The sequence below is a fragment of the Delphinapterus leucas genome, chromosome 21 (assembly GCF_059928025.1).
Source record: "Delphinapterus leucas isolate spDelLeu-1000000601 "Yukka" chromosome 21, BTC_Dleu_Yukka2, whole genome shotgun sequence".
NCBI classification, from domain to species: Eukaryota; Metazoa; Chordata; class Mammalia; order Artiodactyla; family Monodontidae; genus Delphinapterus; species Delphinapterus leucas.
The window spans coordinates 20,971,516-20,983,923 of record NC_143149.1 but is presented as its reverse complement, the minus strand read 5'-3'; positions in this window follow the sequence as shown (position 1 = coordinate 20,983,923).

Here is a 12,408-nt window from a genome sequence, read left to right as displayed (position 1 = left end):
CACGTGAGCCTAAGCAAGGCTGGGGCCATCTGGGGGGCCACCTAACTGTATAAGTTGTGAGGCAATGGAAAGGGGGGCTGCGGTTTTTCGGGAAATATCTTCCTGCTCTTTTATTGGTTGCGTGGCGTCGTCTCCCTGACCCCTGAAAATGAGGCAGGGTAGAAAGGAATGAGATTTGTCGGTATCTACTTGCTCCCTTAGTGAGGCTTGGGTGATGAATGTCCAAGGAACCCCAAGGGTAGAGGTCAAGCTGCCTAACTGGTCTGGTGTGGGCGTGGTGAGGGTGATAAAGGAATCCCATCTGCAGAGCCCCTTGCATGCAGTTTAACCTGTACTGCAGGCCTAGGAGACAGACTGCCATGATTCTCTCTGTGGCATAAAGCCCAGGAAAGTTCCCTCAAGTAAAACAGCTGGGAAGTCACACAACCAGCTTTCAAATCCAGCTATCTGAACTCCAGCTTCAGAACTGTCTCCTTGTACTCCAAAGACACAGATGTCATGAATGTTCTCATGCATCATAAAAGTGTTGTTCCTGGGATGGCAGAGACTACGGGGGAGTGAGATGTGGGTCTCTCCAATCTACCATGATCTGGCTTCAAAGCAGTGGGATTCATGGAAAATAAGGCTACACAGCAGTAATTGGCAGACTATGGTCCATGGGCCAAATCCAGCCCGTCACTGGTTTTTGTGTGGCCAGCAAGTTAAAACTGGATTTTACATTTTTTAATAGTTTAGCGGGGAAATGAAAGAATAATATTTTGTGGCATATAAAAAATTATGTGAAATTCAAGTTTCCATGTTCACAAAGGAAATTTTATTGGAATGCAGCCATGCTCATTGCTTGCATACCGTCTATGGCTGCTTTCGCATTACAAATGCAGAGCTGAATGGAATCGATGTTCTGTAAATCAGCAATACTGAACCATTGCCCCTAAGGGAAATACAGGGTTAATTTCCTGCAAGTCTCTGGTCACAACATTTTTGTTAACAGATCAATACATAACCTTATTTTATGTATTTCTGTTTAAAGAAACTTTATTTCAATATATATTGTTCATTCATTAAGGCTGAACTCATGACCAACTGGGGTGTAACTCATGCTTGGACAAAACTTATGTAACTCATGAACTTTCCCCTTTTAAAGCACATCACAGCGTTCTTACACATAGGAACACTAGACAGCACTTCAGAGCACTACACTTGGGGGCCGTTTTAAACAGCAAAATCACTCACAAAACGCAATAAACGTGACACTAAATAGATCCCAAAAAGGATGTTTGTGTACAGTGTGAGAGCTGAAATACGAAGGCAGAAGTTTGCCTTGTTCACCCTCAGTGCTGGGAACATGGGTGTCAGGTGACTCGCATTTTTTGCTGCTCTGCCCACACGTGACTGCCAAAGCACCAAAGGTATTGATTTGGGGGTTACAGGTAAATGTTAGCGAGTAGGGGGCTTCCCTGGTGGCGCAGTGGTTGAGAGTCCGCCTGCCGATGCAGGGGACACGGGTTCGTGACCCGGTCCGGGAAGATCCCACATGCCGCGGAGCGGCTGGGCCCGTGAGCCATGGCTGCTGAGCCTGTGCGTCCGGGGCCTGTGCTCCGCAACGGGAGAGGCCACAACAGTGAGAGGCCCGCGTACCGCAAAAAAAAAAAAAAAAAAAAAAAAAAATGTTTAGTGAGTAGGCACATTCACAAATACGGAACCCAAGAATAATAAAAATCAACTCTACTCGCAACAAAGACCACATGGCCTGCACAAGCTAAAGTATTCACTGTGTGGCCCTTTACAAAAACAGTCTGCCATCTCCTGCTCACCAGTATTCTCAGCCTTCGCCTGAAGAGAGTTAAACAGGCAGAAAGGAACTGACTCCTCCATAATGGTGTCCAAACTATCGGGAGCTCAGAAAGAGAAGCAAAACAAAACCAGTCACGAGGTCAGGAAACTGGGGGCTCACGTAGTTGAATGTGGGGAGAATTTTCAAACTGTGGGGCAAAGCTTCAATGTCTTCCGTTTACAGATCTGGTTTTCATTCAACAAACATTTATCTATACCTTTGAATTTGCAGGAGTTGGTGCTGAGAGTTGGAAGCCAATCAGTTACTAGTTAAATAGGAACGCCCTCCCTTGGTCAGTGTCCTGAGAACTGAAGTGTAAGGGGCCGCTGGGAGGAGAGGAGACTTGAAACGTAAGGCCTGGCCATTTTATAACTCGAATCATGGGTCTCTGAAACGGATTAATCACTTTCTTTGCTTGTTAGGACTTTCTAATGTCCAGAAAGGGTTGGAGACAGCTCACAACCCAAGCACGTGTTACAGTAGGAGGAGGGAGACTAACAGGATAGGTGCAGAGGTCTGAGGAGTGATGCAGTACCATCAGGCAGGCAGGAGGGGCCACGGACTTGTTCCGTTGAGTTTCAACTTAAATTCTGAGGCTCCATCTCAAAAGACAAGGACAGAGGAGAGAAAGTTCTGAGAGCGCACTCGGTGGAAGACAGGCTTTCTGCAGCCCTTAGCAGTAAAAGCCTTTTCTGATTGAGGTCTCTTCTGGTGGACCCAGAGGATGGAGGGGCCCCAGCGGCACAACCCAAGCAGATCCAACCCAATGCCTAACTGCGTCCTGGTCTCCTCTTGGGGCTTCCCCAATGAAAATGCAGCTCTCTGTTTTCTTTGGAAAGAGGATTAAATGTCTAAGTATTTACTTTTCTGATGTCTGGCTGTATCCAAAGAAAGAACTCGAAGTACCAAGAAGAGTGATGGACTGAATAATTCTGAAATAACCCTTCACAAGGAACTCTTTCTCGCCTAGCCTTTGAATAAGAGTTAGAAGGCATCCGTTCATGGGCTTAGAGAGACCCTATTTTGTGTCATTAATTGAGGGGCGATCCGTAGACTTTAGAAATATTTGAGTACTGTGGAAGGTGAAGGGATCAGAGGCCAAGCCAGGAATTTTTTTCAGGAAACAGTTCGGGGTCCGCCCTTGCCCATGAACAAGTCACAGCTTTATTTTACAGAGAGGGCTCAAGGTGATTTCATCCTGGAAGATTTTCAAAGTCCACCACCCCCTGAAAAAATTCCAGCAATGCTTACACTGTACAGACAGAAAAACCGTGTTTCTCCTAAGCCCCTTGTAGAGTCTAGTATACCTGAAGTCCCTTTATGCTTACCCTGACCCTTCATCTAGGTGACGTATTTCTTCGTCCTGTTTCTTGACATGGAGACAGATACTCAGAGAGTTTAAGAAGTAGAGTCCTAAAATTCTGATCCCACTGAATTTGCCCATTAATCAATCATGTCCTGTTTCTCCCAACTACCGGTACTTAGTGGTATCAAAAGAGTAGCCACGAATGGAAGATTAAGCCGTGGGATGTAGGCTGGATAACGACAGCGTGACCTTCCCCGTCTTCCACCCCACAAACACACACACTGCAGAACGGGCATCTCAGCCTGGACATAAACTGATGTGATTCTCCAGCACTGCAGTGTGGGCTTGAAAATCCTTGCCGGGGCTCAGAATGCATCCTAGCCAGCGGAAGCACTAATCATCCAGCGTAGCACCCGATATTACGAAGTGGATCTCCCTTGAGGAGTATCATACAGTGAGTCATTGGACTGGGTCTCTCTGCCTTGAAACCCATCCCCCCCTTCCGCCTCCCCGACCCCTACACTCCACCACGAGCCTCTGCAGGTTTCTAAGCAGCTTCTTATACCTGAGACAACCAGGTTCTAAAGATAATGCTAAAAAAAAAAAGAAAAGAAAAAAAAAATCAGATGAATAGATTATAAGCCCTTTCGTGTAGAGGATTAATTTGAAGGATTTGTCAAATCCAGAGGTCTCTTCCTGGCTTGGTGGAATCCCAGACTCCCCTTGTGGACCAGGCTGGAGAATTCCAGTCTGAAATCTCATCTTTGAATCAGGATGCAGCCTCCTCCCGTGGTCCAGGCAGTTTACACTGACGCACTTAAAGGACACAGGGAGGTAGGTGTAAGTAGCAACTCGAGTCTGAACCGAAAACCTCCGCCCTTCAGCCTCATTTACATCTTTTTATTTTTTCCTCCCCAGATTGTTGCGACCACATTAATTCTCTTCATGGCTCCTAGTTGCTTCTTCCAGAGGTGATGCTTTAGGCAAAGATAAGAGGATATGAGGAGAGGCCCTTTATCTGGGAAGAGAAATGTAGAATAGAAAACAGAAGGTGGTAGTTAAATTACATACAATACGTTTCTTATCCATTAGGGACAGATGTCTGGCAGTTCAAAGATTTTAAAAGTAGCCTTCCCACAAATGCTTTTGTAAGCCTATATTTCTATTTGTGAACTGTTTGTGCTGAGTGAAATAAATATCTGAAGAGTCTGTTGCTTGTTTTTTTAAAAGGAGAGCCACTTGGGTAAGTGAGTAGGTAAATGACTGGAGAAGTCAGCTAAGAAAGAGTCACACCTACCAGGATGCACATAAAACAGAGCTCCGCAGAAAATGGTCAGAGTAATTTGAAGCAGAGACAGGAATGCAATTACAAACAGATCTGGTAAAGCCGGAGACAACTGAGATCTTCATTACAAAGGGGGAGAAACACACGTAGCGAGTATCTGGAGTTGAATCTTACTCTTGCCATTTGCCAGAACGGGAAGACCCAGCATTCAATGCAAATACTTTTGTCCATCTTTGCCCTAATTAAAATTTCTTCCAGGCTCCACTAGTCCTAACTCTGAGGATAAAAGCTTATTTAGATCCATTGTCTCATAGTGTGCAAACTGATAATCCACCATCCAGTGCTCAGCTGCAGGCATGGCCTGGAGGAAGAGATTCCTGTATCCAGCACACCCAGACTGCAAGGTGGCCTCCTCTCCTCCATCTTGCTGAGCCCAGAGCTGTCGCTGGAGCTTTCATGGTAGAAGATACCTGTTCTTCATCCTCTGTCTTCAAAGGCAAATCTCCCTGTAGAGCAGATTGTCTGTGTTCTGCTCCACACACATTTTTGGAGCTCTGGAAATATGCCAGGCACTGTGTTCGGTGTTGGGAACAGAGGCAGGAATAAGGTAATGTTTGCCCCTAAGAGGTTGCTGTCTGATAGTAGAGCCAGACCAAAACCAAAACAAACCGAAACACAAACCCAGACAATGACAAAAGAATCTGGCAAAACAGAACCCAGAGGGAGACTTCACCCACCCTGGTGGGCTTCTTAGAGTCTCTGGAAGGATGACTTGGAGTTAGCTGGGCAGGATTTTAAATTTTCCATTCATCTCTTTCACAGAAGTGTTTGGAAATGTGAGCAGGCAGGACCCTTTGGTCACCTCAGGAGATGCCTGTGGCCCTGCCAGGTGGCTCCCAACTCACTAAGTAGGACAGTGAATAAGAGCAGAGCATTTGCTATGGGTTCCCAGACTTTTGGCCAGCCAGGATATCATTTTATTTTTATTTTTTTAATCCTCAGAAACTTCACGTTTTGAAAACTGATGTCTTTCAATTGAAGTGCATTAATTATACCTAACTAGTTTTCTCATAATTTAAATAAGTTAATAATTTAAATGACATATAATTATTATTAATTATAATTTAACAGCCAGTTGAAGCTTCTGCTTATCACAGGATAGCAAATGACACTACACTGGGGAGGATGTAATTTCTTATAAAATCAACCAAGTGTTTTAATTAGTTTGTACAGACTTACTGTGCTAAGGCATGATTTGAATTAGCCTTTTCTTGTCTTTTTTTTTTTTTTTTTTTAAGATATTGAAGTAAGAACTGGTTCTTTTCTCTGGGAAACACTAACTTGGTGAATCAGGGACTGGGTCTGAGTATCAGAGAGTCTGGGCAGGGCAATTTCAGACTTTTTTTTGGTACATGGGCCTCTCACTGTTGCGGCCTCTCCTGTTGCGGAGCACAGGCTCCAGACGCACAGGCTCAGCGGCCATGGCTCACAGGCCCAGCCGCTCTGCGGCATCTTCCTGGACCGGGGCACGAACCCGTGTCCCCTGCATCGGCAGGTGGACTCTCAACCACTGCGCCACCAGGGAAGCGCCAGACTTTTTCTTATTGATGTGCACACGTATTCCATTTAATTGAGTTTTCTGGTTGCTGCCAGTCACTCTGTTCCATTCCACTTCTCCATGACGCATCCAGCCCCTTATGGAAATGATGCAGAAACAAAATTCATCATCTCCAATTAAGCTAGGGCATACGGGAACCTAACACATCACGTTATGGAGAAAAACCCTTAAGTTCCTGGTAATTATCCAGGAACCTTCTCCCCTTCCCACAGCCCTGGGATCTTTCGTACTGTGACCTCCAGGCACAGGTGGCCTCTCTGTTCTTCTCCGGGTCAGGACGTTCCACGGTTTCAGCTACCGTTTACCCTTCCATCCATGCCTTATGCCAGGCTTCTCTCAGGAATTCTTGTCCTATATCTTGTCCACTACCCACAGGACAGCTCCGCTGAGATGCCCTCAGAAGCCTCAGTGCTCTCACAGTTGAACTCACCGCACATTCCACCCTCATCTCAAATGTGTTTCTGCGTATCTCAGAGGCAGCTGCAGCCCCTCCCTCCAGGCTCTGGAGCTGCGATTCGGTGTGTAAGCCTCACCCCCAATAGCTCATTCCAAAAAGACTGTCACCAAGTCCTGTTGATTCCATCTCCTAATTAACTGTGTTCCCAGTGCCTAATCCCCTCTGTCCCCATGGCACTGTCTGGGTCCTGGTACTGGTGATCTTGAGAGGGAGGATTTCTGAAAGGGACTCCGTACTGCCTTCCTGGCCTCCAGCCTTCTTACCGAATCCACCCTCCACACCACCTGCAGACTTTTCTTTTAAAAAGTCAGATCTGGGCTTCCCTGGTGGCGCAGTGGTTGAGAGTCCGCCTGCCGATGCAGGGGACACGGGTTCGTGCCCCGGTCCGGGAAGATCCCACATGCCGCGGAGCGGCTGGGCCCGTGAGCCATGGCCGCTGAGCCTGCGCGTCCGGAGCCTGTGCTCCGCAACGGGAGAGGCCGCAACAGTGAGAGGCCTGCGTACCGCAAAAAAAAAAAAAAAAAAAAGTCGGATCTGATTCTATCGCTCCCTTCCTTAAAAGCTCTGCAAGCTTCCCATTGCCTGTAGGGTAACGTTCAGATTTTCTAGAAGGGTATGCAAGACGCTTCTCCATCTCACAGGTCCCGCTTCTCCTGCCACACCTTCCCTAACAGAACACCTCCTCCCTCCTCCCTCCCTGCTTCCTCACCAAGCCAGGCTCCTCCAGGCTGCCCAGCGTTGCCCCTGCCTGGAATGTATTTCTGCCCTCTCCCCCTCTTTCATCCTTCAACACCCAGATCAGATGTCATCTCTTTCTCTGGGTGTCGGGGTGGAGTCTCCACTCCAGCACATTTTATTGAAATGATTTCTCTATCTGTCTCCTTGAAAAGACTAGAAGCACCTCCAAGTCAAGAGGGATGACTTATACTTCTGTGGCTTTCCTCTGTTGGTACCTAGTAGGTATTCAACAAATGTTGGTTGAATGAATAACCAAGTAAAAATGGAGGGCTAATGCTGCTGAATTCTAGAGACCCCCATAAGGAAACAAAGCTGTCAGGTCTTCACCACTCTGCTCATGGTGTCTGGCCACCCAGGCTTGGATGGTATTAATCTTAATTAATATTAATCTGATGCATATGGATAGTTTATTTTAGGCACAGGTTTAAACTAGGAAAGAATAAGAAACAGACATCTAGAAGTAATGATACTTAGTACTTACTATGCATTGCGCATGGTTGTAATTTCTTTACTATTATTATGTCTATTTTACAGATATGAAAACTGAGGTTAAGTAACAATTTCCTTGAGATCACACCCTTAGTGTCAATGGTGGTTTTACTCTGAGAATCTGTCCAGTCTGTGCTTCCACCTGCTACATAAAATGACCTCAGGTATAATGTTAAAAATAACAACAGCTAACAGACTCTGAGTGCTTACCACATGCTGGGCTCTGTTCTAAATGCTTTATGTGATTTATCTGATGGGAACGCAGACAGTTTAACCTAGACATGCTCTGTTTTTCTTATCTGTAAAATGGGATAATAATGCCTCCAACCTTTTGGGTTTGCAGTGAGGATTAAGTAAGATAGTACATGGAAACACTAGAATTGTGCAGACCTACCTGCTTAAATGCACAATTATTCATGCAACCCAATGGCTACTCACAGCTTTAGGGAATAATGACGGAGAAAGTGGAAATGACACTCCTGGCTGACAGCGAAGTGGGTCCCAGCCCTAGAAGAGTCAGAAGTGTGAATGAAAGTCACACCAGAGCACCTGATGGAGGTAAACTCAGAGAGAAATGGCTATCACTGCAGCATTCATGTGCTGTCTTATTGGAGAGAAAAACCTAAGCCCCTCCAGGTGACCGCTGTCACCCTAATATGACTTCTAGCCCATTTGTTGCTGCAGTTTGAAACCTCAGGGCAGTCATAGCCTCTCTAACCCTGCTTCCACTTCTGGAAAATCAGATGGTGGGATTTAGTTATGTTGAAAGTTCCATCCAGTTCAACATTCTCTGATCACACAGCTCAAGGCTCTGGTTGACCAAAATCCTTTATCAGCCTGTCCTTCCTTGCTGTCCCAGAGCAAAGCATCCTCCTTTTTTCCTTAAAGTCACCCTCTGTCCTGTGAGCACATTCTTTCCCCATCACAGAGGGACTATGAGGCTCTCTGTATTCCCTCTATCTCCACTGGCAAGTTTCCTTTGTCTTCAAACCTGTGCACATGTGTCCCTGAACTTAACAAAACTATGCCCAGATCTGCTTTCTCCGACTACCCGGCTATGGCTTTACCTGTCTAGCTCAGTGAAAGACCATTAATTCTCTCCCCAGTGCCTTACCATGTCATGTAACCTTCCCTCTGTGACAACTTCATATAGCTGTCCTTGCCCAAAGAGGGCAACGGATAAAGAATTCCTTAGCCTATCTAGCAGAGATAGATTGAATACCTGCAAATTAATAGAAGCAAGAGAAATACAAAGTGACCTTTCTGCTTTGCATTAAATTAAAGGAAGCCTAAGAAACTACAGTGGTTTTTTTGTTTTCTTTTGGTGTGGTTTTGTTTTGTTTTTTTTTGAGGGATGTGGGGTGGGAAGGGGAGGCACGTGGAGACGTGAGAGATGGAAAGAGATGAAGGAAGAGACAGAGGGAGTCGTCCAGGCCACGTGGGAGACCAGGGGAGGGTCCGGGAGTAAATCTGGTTTGAAAGAACAAGGAGAAAAAAGTCATAGGAGAGAGGAAGCATTCGTGGAAGGAACAGTGGCCAGCGTGAGGGGAATCCAAATATCAAGAGGATGAGAAAAGGATGAGGCCAAGGAGTTAGTGTGAAAATTCAAATAAGAAATGGCATTTCATTAGGCAATATAAGAAAGAGAGTCTGGCTCTCTGGGTGTCTCCAAACACAGAGGTAGGTACAGGAGGGGTGATGTAGACTTAAGAATTTTAGCGAGTATATTTTAGCCATTGGAAACCCAGCACTGGTCCTTCTTTTGTTTGCTCCCTCCCTGTACTGTTTCTTTCTTCTTTTGTTGCTTAAATGAGGGTTTTGTTGGGAGCCAGTGTCCCTTATATTTCCTGATTTTATCTCTATTTGTACTATTCTTGGCATGGAATGGGTTTAGGATCAGAGAAAACTAGAAAGTGGGTGAAACCAAAGAAACGAAGTTATCAGTCTTGGAAATTACTTTCTTATTCTGTTGGGTCTGCTTTGTCATGAAATGGCAAAAAAAAAAAAAAAAAAAAAATCACCAAAATTGTAATCCTGAAATTTAAATGGCCGCTGGTCCTTTGATGTCAGGCTGACCTATCTCCTGGAGTCGTTGAAAAGGGGGAGTTCGTGGAGGGTCCTGTTGGACCTCTCAGGGTCAGCCAACTGGAGGTGTCCATGGGTGACCCTGTGGTGAAGATTAATCTGACCCAAGAGTGTTTATGGCATTAGGTTGGTTAAAAACAAACAACAGTTGTATGCGTATCCTGCCTTACCAGTCAGGTTGCTTTGCTTCTGGAAACTTATCTTCTTTCCTTTCCGGATGGTGGCAGGAAAACATATCCCATTTTCAGTATTCTGGGTCATGGGGTGAAATACCCTTTAGCTCTTTGAGATATTGCAACATTTTGCATGGTCCCAGGGGCTTCACCTCTCTTCTTGCTTTAATAATCTTTACAGTCTGTGTGAACTCTTCATTTCCTGCTTTCCTGGAATGATATTAATCATCTATTCATATTTTTACATTTTAAAATACTGCAACAAAATAGAGCTTGCCTTATGTTTGTGGTTGAAAAAAATACATCCTATCCGCCAGCCTTGGAAGTCAAGAAAACTAGTTTCCCTGGAGCATGACATTAAATCCCCCTTTTCCTTGATTAATTATCTGAGTATCAGGGCTAGGAACCATCACTCAGCTACAGACTGGTGATTGGGAGGAGTCTATGGCCTTTGGACGGTCTTCAGCTTAAAAGCTTTCATAAGCTATTTTTCATTAAGAAAACTCAAATCATGTGCCAATAAAAGTTATTTCGCACTTATTTCTAAGATGCCTCTAGACTTGATTAGCAGTTTTAAATAATATGTATCTATATTGAAAATTTTAAAAAACACATTACTTTTTTTTTTTTTTTTTTTTTTTTTTTTGAGGTACACGGGCCTCTCACTGTTGTGGCCTCTCCTGTCGTGGAGCACAGGCTCTGGACGCGCAGGCTCAGCGGCCATGGCTCACGGGCCCAGCCACTCCGCGGCATGTGGGATCTTCCCGGACCGGGGCACGAACCCGTGTCCCCTGCATCGGCAGGCGGACTCTCAACCACTGCGCCACCAGGGAAGCCCAAAAAACACATTACTTCTTAGTAAGCGGTACTGTTTAATACCACAAATATTTGACAACTTTGAAAAAGACTGGAAGGTGTTAAGAAGTATAGTGAAGAGTCCTTGGAAGCAAAAAGCTAGGACCCCGTGTGGAATATGTATCTTTACCTTAGAGCTGTTACCACTGACTTGTAAGTTCAGACACCTCACCAAGAACTCTTATCAGTGAAGGATACCTTGGGCTCTGACAGCTGCTGCCGGGTAGCTGGTCTCACCAGCCTGCAAGAAGGCCTGGACACCAGTGACAAGGAAACCGAGGGGACAGGAGCCGACCACGAAGGGACCACTGTGGTTGCTGGGACCGCAGCATCTGTGAGGATGCCGTGGCTTGCGGCAAGCTGAGGAGAATATTTTGAATTACAGAACGTTCTTTCAGATCAGCTACAGCATTATCTGTGGTTTGGTGATGTGCAAATACTCTAGCAGCAAAGAAAAGAGGTCATCCAACTCAAGCTTGAGAAGTGCGGGAGCTGGCCACAGGCTGGGGGAGACACAGTTTTTGTCTTGTGGCTGGTGGAATGTTGAGTGGGTATTATCTGACCCGAAATATGGATTTTTACAACTATTTACTATATTTCTTTTTCCTTCCTTCCTCCCTCCCCCCTCTTTCTTTCCTTCCTTTCTTTTCTTCCGGCCTTCCTTTCTTTCTTTCCTTTCTTTTTCTTTCTTTCTTTTCTTTCTTTCCTTTCTCTTTCTCTTTTCCTCCCTCCCTCCTTTCTTTCTTCTTTCTTTATTTCCTCTTCCTTCCTTCCTTCCTTGGAGGATTATTATAGGTGGAAGAGAGAGAGAAGAATTGGATTGCTTGGAATTATTCTCAGATCTTTGGAATAAAAATTATACTGTCCAGTCCAGTAGCCACTAGCTACCTAGAACTGTTTAAATCTAACTTAATAAAAATTAAATAGAATTACACATCCAGATCCTTAGTCTCATTTGCCACATTTCAACAAGAGCCGCATGTACTAGAGCAGGGTGTTCTGTCATACAGTGCTGTTCTAGAATTTCTTGAGTCCCTTTGCAAATACTACATAGCTACTTTATTTCTTTAAGCATTCCCGCCTCTTTAAACTTTTTCATTTATAAAATGAGGCTAATAAGTTCTCCTTCAAAGGAGTGCTATGGGATTTAAATGTAATATTAATTGAATAAGGCATATACTTCAGTACCTAGCACATTATTAGGCTTAATAAATGGTAGCTCAACAGCAAGTCCTCTCAGATGTGAGCCAAACACGTTTGTATTTGTCAAGTACCTGTAACCTACGGAGCTTAAAAACATTTTCCTTAGGAATCAGACTATTTTTATGGGAACAAGTCACTATTTTTGTGGGAACAACATCACCAAATCATGGCTGATGATGCGTCATAAAAAGAGTAAGGCTTTTGCTTTCCACAGTGCTTTGTATCTTGATAGGAAAAGAGAAAGAAATGAAAATCCTCTATGGGGAACAACATTTCTTGCCCTCATTTTTTTTTTTTTAAGTCTAATGAGATGAAAAATCTCTGCAAAGAGGTGTTTATACTACAGTTGTCAACACAGCCTTGGG